This window comes from Rhamphochromis longiceps, linkage group LG1, assembly GCF_057381845.1.
Source record: "Rhamphochromis longiceps isolate RC_006_pf linkage group LG1, R_longiceps_female_GT1.1, whole genome shotgun sequence".
Lineage (NCBI taxonomy): Eukaryota > Metazoa > Chordata > Actinopteri > Cichliformes > Cichlidae > Rhamphochromis > Rhamphochromis longiceps.
The window spans coordinates 20190390-20204391 of record NC_140557.1 but is presented as its reverse complement, the minus strand read 5'-3'; the positions used below and the strand labels follow the sequence as shown (position 1 = coordinate 20204391).

At 42.9% G+C, this 14002-nt stretch overlaps 1 protein-coding gene across 4 annotated transcripts in view; it reads right to left on the bottom strand.

Moving 5' to 3' along the window:
• Positions 1-14002, bottom strand: part of zfhx3b (zinc finger homeobox 3b) — a 137760-nt gene that overhangs the window by 107671 nt on the left and 16087 nt on the right. Inside the window, exon 1 of one of the 4 annotated variants that reach the window (XM_085401993.1) lies at positions 7942-8398. The exons of 2 other annotated variants lie outside the window; for them this stretch is intronic. The gene's annotated coding sequence lies outside the window, so the exon portion shown is untranslated. Of the gene's footprint in view, positions 1-3253; positions 3596-7941; positions 8399-14002 lie in introns of those variants that run through there. One more of the 4 variants, XM_085402001.1, reaches the window with a different exon arrangement.

The window sequence follows — 14002 nt, the reverse complement described above, 5'->3', positions numbered from 1 at the left end:
TCCACCAGAGCTGACTGGAACTTTCTCAAGTTCCAGTCACCCTAACCCTTAAGTCTCACACCATTGCCAGGCTGTGTGCCATTTCTCATAAAGAAATATAAAACTACAGTCACATTTGAAACACAGCTTAACAAGAAGCTGGTTCACGGTCAAACACCACTATTCATCAAATGCGCTAGAATAAAAATGTAATAAAAGAATGTAAAAAGTTTGTGTCTAAACACATACATGTTTTTAACATGAGACGGGTATTTGGACTCATTTCTTATCTCCATCTCATTCCTTCTTTCCTTTCCCCCCTCTGCTCTTTCCTGCCAACAACATGACATCTCATTAGGCAGTATAATCAGCATCCTATTTGCATACATCTGTTTTATTTTATTGATTGCCTCTCATTCGTTAAGATTCAGGGCATATAATTAATGACCAACCCCCTGGTGCCACACCCTGGGGACAGCTAATTCCACTGCATACCAAGGGGATTTCAGCAGAGGGCACAAGTGGGCTTGTCACAACGGGCACCGGGCCAGTCCTGGTCCCCTCCCTGCCTCCGGCTGTCCTTGGTCCCAGCCAGCTCCTCTAACAAGGAGAGCCCTTCCTGGGCCGCGTTAACTAAAAGGACAATTATCTTGAGAACAATGATGCTTTTCACAGGGGCTGTGTTGTCATTAATGCAGTGGATCTGGTTACAGCAGCCAGCTTAAGCTAATTAACGAATGCTATCTGTGGACTCTCATTGCTTCTTAATTAAGTAAGATTCATTTCAAAATGGGGACAGTCACTTTTTGAAAGGAGAGCTTTGCCTTTGACTTTTGTTTGAATTAATTTACTTGGTGAGGTTTGCTTCGCATGTCTAAACAACTGCCACTTAGCTGCGCCACACTTAACAAACACATGCTCAGCAGTGATCTAATACTTACGACCGACTTCAACGTAAATATGAACACAGGCTCAGATTGAGAAAGAAATATTCTTTTAAACAACAGCTTTGCATACGGGCAGTAATGCCAGAAGCAACCTTGCTCTTCCAGTTTATCTGTGGCCACAAAGCGATTTGTTCTGAAAAGCTCCAGTCACTACCAGCCTTGTGCTTCCTTTGACAAAAACACTCTCTAGACCCTGATGTTTTAACATCCGTCTCCACCATTAAACACATATTCTGATTAGAAATTGCTGACTGACTGACACGCTGAATACTGTGGGAACAGTTGCTTTCCAAAAAGACAGCTGAGTCTGTTTTTTCTTTTTCTTTTTCTTCTTTTTTTCCAAGTTGCCTGCTGACCTTTTACACAGGAGAGGACTGTTAGTCACCAGTCACTCAGCACTGACTGACAACATGGGGAAAACTGAATGAGAGATATAAGTGTGTGTGTGTTTGTGTGTGTGTGGGGGGGGGGGCATGCACATGTTGGGAGAGAGAAAGAGAGAGAGAGAGAGAGAGAGAGAGAGAGAGAGAGAAGGTCAGGAAGTTCAGGCTGTGTAAAATCTCGCAGAAATCTCCACATCTTGGACTGCTGCTGTCTAAAGATGGACAAACACACGTGGAGGTTATGATGACACATAACCCAATTCATAGCCTTTCCATATCCTTCAAATGACACATATTTACTGCTGTCTCAGGACTCCACGAAAATAGCACTGACTCAGATGGCAGGCAGCTAGTAAACCAATCATATGCAAACTACTGCTCTAAAATGCCGCTTCTAAGGTCATGCATTTTCTGTATCTAAAGGGTGTGTGCTGGTTCAGCAGGAGCGAATCAGATGTGTAAACATAGACACACATGAGTGCAGGGATCTGGTTTGGCAACTATATATGTCCTTACTTGCTGGGTATTGTGAAGGAGGTTACAGCTGTTGATTGTGATTAAAATGTAAACATAGGCCGAGTTCAGAGAAAGGGCGAGTATGTTAGTTTGAAGCTTGATCAACTCTCACAGTTCTCCACGCCCTCTGAAATTCTCTTATTCTTCACTTAGCCAGCATGGCTGGGCAGTGTCAGAAAGACATCAAGCACATAGTGGAAAATAAAGACAATGATCTTACTTCGGTTCGAAGTTCATGAAATGAAGAAATGGAAGCCCAAGTTTACCTGACTAGGAGAAAAAATGTCTGAAAAAATTAAGGCGCTCATCTACAATGATCTCTTAAACTATCAACTAAAAGTGAGGAATTATCTCCATGTGGTGCCCATTTCTGGGGTCCCCCTGACCCCATTCTGAGTGCTCTTTCTTCCATTTACCCTGCTTTTAGCCTCTCAATGTGAAAAATGTACTGTTTTAAGTAATCCTTGTTTGTACTGCCCATAATTGATTGGGTAATCCTGGTTTAACATGCACTAAAGCCAGTGCTTAAGAAACTATTAGGAGGGCTAGCAGCTTAAAGAGGCAGGATCTATCTATGGCTGACTGCTAGATCTCTATTTTTGTGCCTAGATGTTGGATGCATTTTATGATTTCTTTCCGTGGTTACCCTGTCTACTAGTCCTATCTTCCCCACATATATCCGTCTTCTTATTCTGTTTAGTGATACAGTAGTAAATTCACATGCCAACGTATTGGCAAGACAGTGCTTGGCTTATCCTCTGAACTTGACAAGAAAATCTCCTGGCATTCTTCCATCAACCTAGTGACACAGTTCCTGTGGTGTTTAGGCCAGCTTCACCTAGAGCCACAACCCATCTCCGCAGATGCGATGCCAAAAGTCCCTGTCAACTCGACATGACACACGCCACCCTGCACAGTCTTCACTGTGACAACCCTGTCATAATCAACACAAATCTCTTAGCGTCAGCATGAGGAGTAAAGGTATTATGAAGGTGGAGAGAAGGGAGAGAGAGGAGGTAGAAGGAAAGGCGGTAACACTAAGTACAGGTCATGATACAGTCTCAGCGGCTCTGGGATCAAGCAGCAAGTGTGAATGTGGTTGTGCACCCAGGACAGTCAGACAAGGGGAAGGCTAATTCCTGCTCCTCCTTCTGCCCTGGCTGCTGTGGTTTGAACATGACGCATTAGGAGATGGGGAGGTCTTTCTCTCTCTCACACACACATGCATACACACATATACACACAGAGAGGAAAGAAGAGAAGGAGAATAATCCCTACCAAGACCTCTGCCCTAATGGGGCCCACTACTGTAATTACAAGGCACAGATTTCAGATCAGGCACTTAAGTAGCCAGCTAAGAGTGCCCAGAAAACAAAAAGCTCTGTAATTATCGTCTGTCTCCTCTCTCCCCAGTGTAACTTCAGTTACCTGTCATGCTGCTGTTTTGTCAGGACTTCGTTGTTTCCTGGATTCTCCCTAATCCATGGCTGGAAGCAGCCCTGGCAGTGCGCCTGTCTGTGCAAGATGCACATTTCAGCTCGCGGGGGCGAGTGACGACATGGCACACAAAGATAGCAGAAACCTGAGTCCTCGCAGCCCCACAAGCACATGAATGCATTTTTTTTTTTTACAAGAGAAGGGAGGAAAAGAAAGAGGGGGAGTGTTCAGTTTGCTCTAGACAAAAGATCCATTGTGCAGTGAAACTTTATATACATATTAGAAACTTGAAACCCAGAGCCTCAGCAAGCAGGATTCTTGTAACTGTGAACAAGATAACATTACCTACCATTCTTTCCTTCTGTCCACAGAAAAAGAGAAAAGCTTTCAATTCTACTTTTTTTTCCAGGATCCTTTTCTTTATCTCGGATTTTTTAGGGTCATCTAATATCAGCGATAAGAGAGCTGCGGTCTCCCGGCTGTTTTGTGGCCCATTAAGTAACACATTCCCCAGTTGGAGCAGAGCAGGGGGCACAACTTGTCGACAGAGATTTGCACTCAACATTCTCTTAGCTTGCAGCAACCATCTGCTTACCCTTTCAGGTGTTTCAGCAGGAATGCTATGCCCATTCCTATACTTACTGCTATACTTCACCTGCTTCAGGCTGGAAGGTATTATACATGCACTTCCTCTGCTTTACAAATACTACTCATCTGTCTTCCTAACAAGATTAACACATACGTTTTTATTATACGCCACAGGAAACACTGTCTTATATTACCTGTACCGTTCAAGGGAATATTTAAAAAAACAATGCAACTGGAAACTGAGATAACTACATGCATAGCACTAAGCATTCACTATGAGCCATACATAACACATCATTAGATTGGGGTGGTCTATATGTGCAAGAAGTTTTTTTGTTTTTGTTTGTTTGTTTTGAAAAAGGAGAAACTTGCAATTATTAGAAACTAAAGCGAGTTCAGTTCGGTATAAGTAAGTCTGTGTCTAAAAGCCTAGGAAAAGTTCCCAACATAGTGACATCATCAACTTCAGACATGTAATTAACCTATTGCTGCCATGCAGTTAGGGGCAAGACTGGACAACCAGTTTAGTAATAACAACCCTTACAACTTATAATTATTTTTCCCAAAAGGACAAACACTGAGATGCACACCAAAAGGATGACCTGCCAAAGAAAAAAAGAAAAAAAACCTTATAAACACACACACACACACACACACACACACACACACACACACACACACACACACACACACACACACACACACACACACACACACACACACACACACACCAGCATTAAAGAAAAGGTGAGGAGCAACTAATATGCAACACTGGTCACATACAATTATCACAACAACTAGTTTTAAATATTGTTTATGTTAAAGCAGAGTGAGTGTGGTTTACTGCACAGGAACACTGCTGCGTAATTAAAACAAGCATGCCACTTTTTTGGTGTTTTGAACATGGGTTAATGTTTACTTTTGAAGGTACTACATAGTCATTTTATTATTGACTTACACTTCAAGCTGTGTTTTAAGCAAATTAGAAGTGTAAATATGCCTTATGCAACTTTACTGAACTGCCCTTTGATATTCATTTGCTTATTTTTTTTATGCTGTCTCTTCCCCAAGTAAGTAACAAGCTTTACTGGGATTTAGGAAGCATCTATTGAAACCACATTAACCCAGTAAAAGGTTAGTCATCCCCACAGGGTACCTTGGCACTCTGAAGAATGAACTAAATTTAAAAGTTACTTACTGTAGGATATCTTAGGGGATTATGTTAAGGTATGAAAACCATCTGTCCAGGTACATTTATACAAATCACAAAACCCTTTACTCTGTAGCAAGAAACAAGAAACATGGGAGATGGGTGACTAATCCTGATGCTTTCCATTTTAGTTCTGGCTCAGTCTTTATTTCATAAAGACATTCTGGGAGTGTTTGGATAAACGACAGCTTCCATTTTTACAAGTTCTATTAATATGAGCCTGAGGTGGATGATTCATTGTGAACCAGACCTGGATTTTGTCAGCCTTACTTGTTCCATGAATACAAACCTTAACTTTTTCCATTAATATTTATCCAATTAACAACTATGACCAGTACATATTTGTCTGTTCACAAACTGTACTGTGGCCCGGTGAACCTCTCTGTTCCCGACTCTTTTTGAGTTTACTAATTATAAGTGCCAGGAAAAAGAAATATAAAAGCACAGTGTTGAACAAAGAGCTAAACACAAGCGTACCATTTGGGGGCCTCAACAGATTTGCATGAGGCCAGATTAGGTGATTTCCAGTCAAATGATGTAACTGGCACCTAAAGCGAGGAAGTGTGGGTGATCCTTTGTTACCGCTCTCCAACACGAAAACATCATATCAAAGAATTGATCCCATACAGGTACGGGGGAGTGCAAATAGGCTGGGATAGGGTGGGTTTTGTCTCAGCTGAGCTTAAGTAAGCATCAAGTCTAGTTTGCTGTGGCTAACTTACACACAGGGAGCCGTAAGAATAAAGAGGGCTCTAAGTTAGTTTTAATAGGCACATTATTTCTACCCCTAACACCCGCACAGGCCCCACTTTGAGCCATTGGCTGTTTGAAGTTGGCAACAGCTGTAGTGTTCCAGCCTTTATTTAGAGGTCAGCATGCTGACTTCACTTAAAAGGAGAGTGGGACTAAAGGGGAGTGCGAGAGAGAGAGAGAGAGAAAGAGAGAGAGAGAAAGAGAGAGAGAGGGAGAGAGAGGGAGAGAAGAAAAGGCAGTGGGAGGAGAAATAAAGAACAGAGAGAGAGTAAGAGGTGAAAGAATGAGTTAAAAAAAGAAAGAGTTACTAGTGTGGCAAGGGATTAGCTGAGGGAGAGGTTAAAAGTTTGTGGAGTTGCATCTGGCCTCCTGCCTGCTCTGTTGTTTATTGCCGCCGGCGTGAAGATCTGGTGCCAACATTAACCGCACCTGAACCACTCCACAGCATACACACACACCAGGACAAAACAGGAAGAGGCATGCACACAGCCTGCACTTTACTCCAATACTTTGGCAAGACATTACAGTGTACCAGCTTATTCTCCTCTATATACCAAAGAGTGTGTGTGTGTGTGTGGGTCTGTGTGCGTGCATGTGTGTGTGCATGTATGCATGCGTGCATGTGTGTGTGAACTGCACTCACAGATGCCAAGTCATGACTTCTCATTTGTTAATCCCCTGTTGCTTCTATTACCCCTTGTCTATCCCTTTCCATCTTTGTGCTCTGTCACTCTGGATGACTGCCTGGCTGCAAAGCCCTAGCGTGCCTCAGCCAAATCTTTCTAACTTAGTTGTTTCGAAAGTCTGGTGTGACAACAGTTCCAGGTCCGCTCAAACCCCCACAAGATGTTCAGTGAACATAAGACAGATGGATGTTCTCATGCTCGTTGTAAGAGTATTATGTGCCATCAGTGAGTAACACAACACTGAACGGACCAGAGAAATACACAGGGCCACTGTGGGCAGAAATCACACACAAAGAAGAATGCAAGGATGCCACCCACCACAGACCAATAAGACAGACCCTTCTCTGTTCAACTTCTCTCTTTCACTGGAATTCCCCCTTAATATTGCGCCAGCTTATATTGTGTAGCACGTGCATGAATAAGTACGCACACGAAAATATACAAAATTATGGGGACCCATGTGGGCCGGAAAAGGGAACAAGTTTGGGCAAAGATGGTTTGAAAACACTCCGGGGATTAAGGGCAGGGTACTCCTTTTGCCCCAGGCTGTATAGACAAGCACAGCAGCCAATTAGTACAAGATACCAGCCCTACCACCCTTCGTCCCTCAATGCCTCCCCCCTCTGTTCAGCTTTGCCCTGGTCTTCTGAACTTGGTATGGTCAAGGCTGGAATGCTGAAGCAGTCATATTCACATGCACATCAAACGCGATTAAGTACAAGCCCTCTGGATTTACATGAGTCCGTAAACCTTCACATCTCGGGCTAGCTTCTCAAAAGCACTTGGCTTCCTCCTGCCACAAAAGTATCCAAGTTCATTTTGGTCTGACACAGGCCCCTCCTTTGCTTGTGGAAGTAATACCAGATTACAGAGCAACTGTTGTTAAATGATGATATGATGTGTTTTTCTTGTTCTTTTTTCCCCCTCTCTTTGTTTGTACAGCTGTTCTTCAACAGCGGGTCATCTCACTGGTTTGCTCTTGTATGGCTTACTTTGTGCAAAACTGACATCTCATTTCAGTTTGATATACATGTACAGATTTGGGTGTGACGGGGGACCTTCTGTGATATAAACAAGGGTACTTAATCAGTGTGTATCCCAGTAAAGGCTGACTTCATTCCTTCCTTTTCCTTCGTCTCCCAGCTAAGCCTCAGCTGTGCATGATTTGGCTAACTCTTCCGAAATAGTACTGTGAGGGTTAACTTTTCCGCCTGTGACTCAGGTACATGGGACGTGTCCTAACAGGCGACTCACAAATCGAGCACCTCGTACCGCATAGCCCACAAAAAAAGGTTATTTTCACCAGAGCAAGAAGGTCTAAGAAAACAAAATGAGAAGAGGAAAGATGAACACATGTATTTTACAACATTCTTTTCTTTGTCTAATCAAAGAACGCATGAATAAAAGATACACTCATCAAAACACCCATTCATAAAACTTACCACCTTTAGGTGCTTGTGGTGAAGAGACCAGGGAAGACATAATCCCATGGGGAGTTCAATGGGCACAGCAAATTAGAATATGCAGGGAAAGATAGAGTATACATACATACCCTCTCTACATACCTCTTTCTTTCACCGTCTCCACACACACACACACACACACACACACACACACACACACACACACACACACACACACACACACACACACACACACACACACACACACGGCCCAGCAGGCTGGAAGCTCTCCCAGGGCCCAGATGCTCTCTGTCAACACCAAGATTCCAGAGAGGAAGCAGGGCTTTACAGCAGCAAGCTGTACACACAGCCAGGACCTGCAAAGACCAGGAGCCAGGAGAGGACAACCTGCTCCATATAAACACAGACCTCCCTGTCTTCTGTCTGAGCCACTGGTTTTGCTTCCTCGCTCGCAGAGCTCCTCTTGCTGGCTGGACCCCCTCTCTCTGCCTGCCACCATCAAGAGGTAAATAGCTATTGGCTGCTCAATAAGTGGCTTCAGTGCGTTGGAGTGAGGGGCCTTTTTTCCTCCGCACTCTCCCAGCCTTGACAAGCATGTATTGACAGAGTAGTTACACACTAACCCATTGGGGGAAATCCTCCACATTGTGCCCCAGGCAGCTGATAAATGGAACTCATACAGTACCTGTAAGCATGATCTCCTACACATGGGCACACAAAGTGCATCTATGCATACAAACAGCGCACTATTACCACACTTACACTAATTAAGGAGAATAGGGGGCTTTATAGGGGCTTTATGACACACATTACGATGGACGAATAAATGTGTGTAAGGATAAAGAGAAAAAGAAAGGGGGGTTACAAATAATTATATACCGTCTAAATCTTCATAAGCTGTGACACAAGAACTTAAGTTCATGAACCTTTGGTGCCTCAGAAGGTCGCAGACTACCAGATTATCCGAGTTCTACAATTTGGAAACTCTTAAATATAAAATTATTTTAAATGGTAATCAAGGACATCGGAAGTACTTTTATGAACCAAAATACAGAAATAAGACACAATGTAAGTGAACAACACACCCAAAAGACGCTATGACTTTCTCTCATGCTTCAGCACAGACGACAACTAACTTTTGCCTGAGCTTGTGCTTATCAGACAAACTAATTCTCAGTCTAACTACAACCATACTCACCGTCTCTCTTTGCCCTCCTAACCATTTGGGCTAAATGTCATATGTGCCACGGCGAACCAGGAAAGGATTTAGTGACAGGGTAGAAAAGGAGGAGTCAGCACTTGTCCCCCCCGAACATTGGGGCAGAGCAGTCTCATGTCATCCTCGCTCTCTCCCCTCCACCCCCCTATGTCCGATCCGCCGCAGATAAATAGCTAGGGGTGCAGCAGTTGCTTTCACTTTGTGATATGATGTCAGTAACCTTCATTGATCTGCAGCCAGGCAGGCAGGCCTTATCACTGCTTCTCCCTTGTGATATACTGTGATCCAGGGCCCTGACTGCTTTTTAATACACTGCACTTTAGGTAACAGTGTCCCAGGCTAACCACCCTTGCTGCTAACACCTGAGGCAGTATTTTACAGCAGTGCTGTGATGGCCAGTGAGATTACTGAGAAACTAACTCTGGGAAAGTCTGCCAGCAAAATGATAATGCTGAAAAAAGTGAGCCGCTGGAATGACATGTTAGGAATTCTGTACGCTGATCAAATGTTGTGGCACGACTTCACCTCCGAGCAAGCGGCATGGAGACGAGAGGCAGTCTCGAAGAAGAAAATTCCAGGAACTGTGCATTATAAGAACTCTTGCCACTTTTCAGAACCCTTTCAATCCTGTGGCTTTGTTTGATGCTCTACCTGCGCTGTATTTTTAAGTCTAATCAAGCACCTGTGACAGAACATAGAGCCTCTGTTGACAGAGCACAATGCTCTTCTCAGGGGTGAATTTAGTGCTGACAGGCACTTCCTCACTCCAGATTTATACAAGCACTCAAGCTTAGACAACACCTGAGGTGATTGCTGAAAGTTGTACCCTTATCATGAGAAGCCTTACACAAATAAAATTAAGAAATAAGGTACCCAATGCTCCAGTGTCATGCCTTGAAAACTGTAGTTAATTGCTAAAAGCATTTAACTAAAAGCATTTAGCATGAGTGGGCAAAGACTTTGGAATACTACTTCCATTACTACTCCTGAATGTGGCAGTTAAGAGACTTTTTAAAAACATATATATTCACAAAGCAAAGTCATATTTAAGTATAACTACATAACCTATTATATACACAGAGGTTTACTCCAGCTAACCACCACCCCCATGTACATGGGTTGAAGAAGGCTGCAGATAAAGGAGACTGGACGACTAGGAGGAGAATTATCCCAACTATTGATTTTAGCTGTTGGGTATTACAGAAGGAAACAGTGGGTTTATCAGGCCAGGATCCCTCTGCACTTTCACTAACTAAACGAGTATTTTCCGGGCTTATCAGGCAAAAAGCCTATTACTGATGGTCTCAGCCTCCCCCACAACTAGACAAAGAGGAAGGGTGACCACCATTATGCACCTACTGGATGGGTTTAGTTACATGGCACTTTTGGAGACCTCTAACACTTATCCAGCACTTTGCAAACCCAAAATGATGTCCATATTACCACTGCATAATACTCCTTAGGGGTATTTCACATTTTATTATATTTATGTATATTTACGGTTATCTACTAATGGACTTATGACCTCCTCAACTATCTACTCTCCATCTTTCTCTTCCACTGTCTGCCTCTCTCTGGGTCAATGTCATTTCTGTGGGTTCTATATATGAAGACTATAACCAGAGATAATGGGAAGTGCTATAATCCCTGAGAGGAGGCTAATACCTGCCTTAATCACAAGGGGAATAAAGTATATGTTTTAATTACGGACCAAAAGATCTAGAAAGATACCTGTGAGGTACCAATCCCAGGATCCTCAGTGAGCAGGTCTTATCTGTGAAACCTGAGGAAAACCTTGCATGTATGCACTTTGCTCTGTATTAGCCAGCATGAATTAGAAGTACTCGCTATTTTAAGATGAAATTATACTCAGAGACATTTTGACTGTATACCCATTTCCCATTGTTAATAATGAACAAGAGTAGAGACTGAGAAAATTTCCCTCAGCAATTATCGCAGAAATCCATAGACTGATCAATGTGCAATCCCAAGGATTGTCTTAATACATATAAAATATAGACAACACCACGTGTGCGTATGAATGTGCATGAATTTATTGTAGCGTAAAATGACCTCAACAAGATGAGAATATTATTGAAGAAATAAAAGCTGGGTGTAATGATTTACATATTTCATCACAGGCAGCAATGAAAGTGAGTGATTAAACACAGAGCATGAGAGGAAGGGAGGCGGTATTGAGAAGAGCGAACAAGATAAACTGCTAAACAGAACAAAATGATAAAGAAATAAAACTACTTCCCAAGTGCATAATGGCACAGTAGGACATGCTGGATAAATATGTCCACCGTACGCTTTAGAGTCTGTTAGCCCAAGCCAGTCTTAGTTCTAATTAAAGACTTCAAGAATAGCACTTATCCATTATGTCAACACAAAAGTGCACATGTTCTAGTCTACAAGACAAGAGCGAGCCTAGAAGTGGAGGTGGGTGGCACGAGCAGTGAAAGACGACAGAGAATTGTGGCCAGACGTGGCACCCATGAAGGGGCAATGCTCATCTGCCCACCGGCCTGCCTTTATGTCTCCAAGTCAGCCCTGTAATTTGCTTGGAGCGGAGATAAATCTTATCTCGGAGACCTGATTAAGTTTTTAATTTACACTCCAATCAATAGCCCAGGTCTATTGGCAATGTGTCTAAAACTCTATTTACCAAAGGATTCCCTGCTATCAATTGATCAAGGACCCGGCAGCCATAAATTATGGGAACATGTGTGCGTGACAGAGGGGGAGACAGAGAGTAAGGGTGCCAAAATAGCCTGTGAGTGAGAAATTTAAAGAGCTAGGTCATATTTGACCAATTGTAGGACAGGATAAAGATAGGAGCTATAACCTCACCTGAGAACCAATCAAACTCACTTAGAACTCAGCTTAATATGCTTTGACAACATTGGGCTTAATGTGCTGAGGAGTGGATTGTAAATGAGTAGCAAAGCTAAAGCGAAATGCCCAGTTCACCTACTCTCACACGACCTTCCAAAAAGCGGCACCCAGAGTGATCATATCAAAGGCCTGAAAAAGTAAGACCTCCCACTTCCGACCCTTTCTGCATGAGTGCCGTTATCTGTTTACAGTGCCTCTTTTCCCAAAGGAACTTTAAAAAGGAATCTGCTGGAGACTGGGTTCCCCACACAGAATTCCTACATGCTTTTTCTATGCTAAGCATCCTGTCTGGGAAAACTGAGGGAAGAATTTTACAGGCACCCATTTACACTCCTAAGACATCCGGAAACAACTATTTTCTGTTCTTTATTTTTGGGTACTGGGATATTTGTTGAGGACTTTAAGGATGGAAAGATTTGTCATGCTGAAGCGATGAATAATCAGAAGTGTAAACATCCAGTTAATCATAACTCTCCTCACTTGATTTTTGATGCATGTTTTGTAAGAAGGCAATGGTAGTACCATTCTGGCTCAGAGCTAAAGGGCACAGATACAGTTCAGACTCCTCTCTGCTGTTCCCATGCAGAGGAAGTGAAGGGGAGGGAAAGGAGGGCAGCGTTATCACCGTGGAGAAAGTGTCGTCATGGCGGTTCTGCTCTGACCCTGCTGACTTGCCGATTCCTTAACATGAGATCATTTTGGACAGCTGACCTCAATATTACTGTGCTCTGATGAAACAGATCCAGTGGAGCGCCTTATTCTGCTCACCCTGCCTACAAAACATAAGTGGGACACAGTTCATTTTCAGTTTTATTGCTGCGCCACAATTAACTGGAATTACCGGAATTAACATAAGCAGAGCGAACGGGCCATTTTCCTCCCTCCTTATCATTTTCAGTGAGACATAAAATAAACACAAGTAGGCAAACTGGGCTTCCCACAATAAGACTTTCTTAAAAACTCTCTGGCTTCATTTTCTATCTGGCTCAAGTTTCACACTCTCACACTCCTGATATTTGACAAAGCAGAGTTATTGTTAAAAAAATAAATAAAAAATGAGCGCGAAACCATTCTCCAGGTTTGTCAACAGGTTGGCCAATGGGGCGCCACATGTTTTTCGTGTTTTTAAAATGACAACATACAATAATAAGGCAGAAAAATATTGTTGTAACAAATGTTTGGGCGGATGTTCTGTACTACTTTGTCATTAGCGGAGAAGCTGTCTGGTAAAATCAGGCATAAACATGTGTCAGAATTACTTGTAATTATAGCTGAAAAACTTCCGCATGGGAGCATGAATCACCTCTGCAGCTGGCTTTCATGGAAGAAAAGAACACAGTACCCTGCTATCCTCACCTTCACAACTGCAGCGGGGGGAGGGGAGCAGAACATGGGAGACATGCAGACTAAAGAAGACAGACGGGCTCATACCAAGTCAGAGAGCCCAGTTTGCTGGTCCTCTGCTGGATTATCTAAAGAGCCACCGACGGATATGTGTAATCAGCCCCATCCCCATGTTTTTCTCTCTCACTCTCTGCCTCTCTGGCTAATGTCTCCGCCTGATTCGATTGAGGCAATTAGGCAGTAATCTATAGAGCTAGGGAGTGATGGAAACATTTCCCACTGTCCTCCTCATGTTTCTCCGAGCTGCTATAATTAGCTAACTTTGTTTCTCATTAAACATCAGAGCAGTATTTACATACCCAGATCCAATTTGGCTCTGTGGAGCCCATTCCTTTTAAACCGTCTTGAAATCCTGAAACATGCCCGTAAACAAAGGAATAAGGGAGCTGCAATCCTACAATTAGTTCAGTCAAACATTTATATATTCGATGGGTAGAATGCAATATAGATATAAATGAACAGGTTACAAAAACAATTAAAAATAAAACATGTACGTACAAAACAAAGTGGATGATCATTCAAAAGAAGGGTGTTGGTTCTGATAAAGGAGGGAAGGAA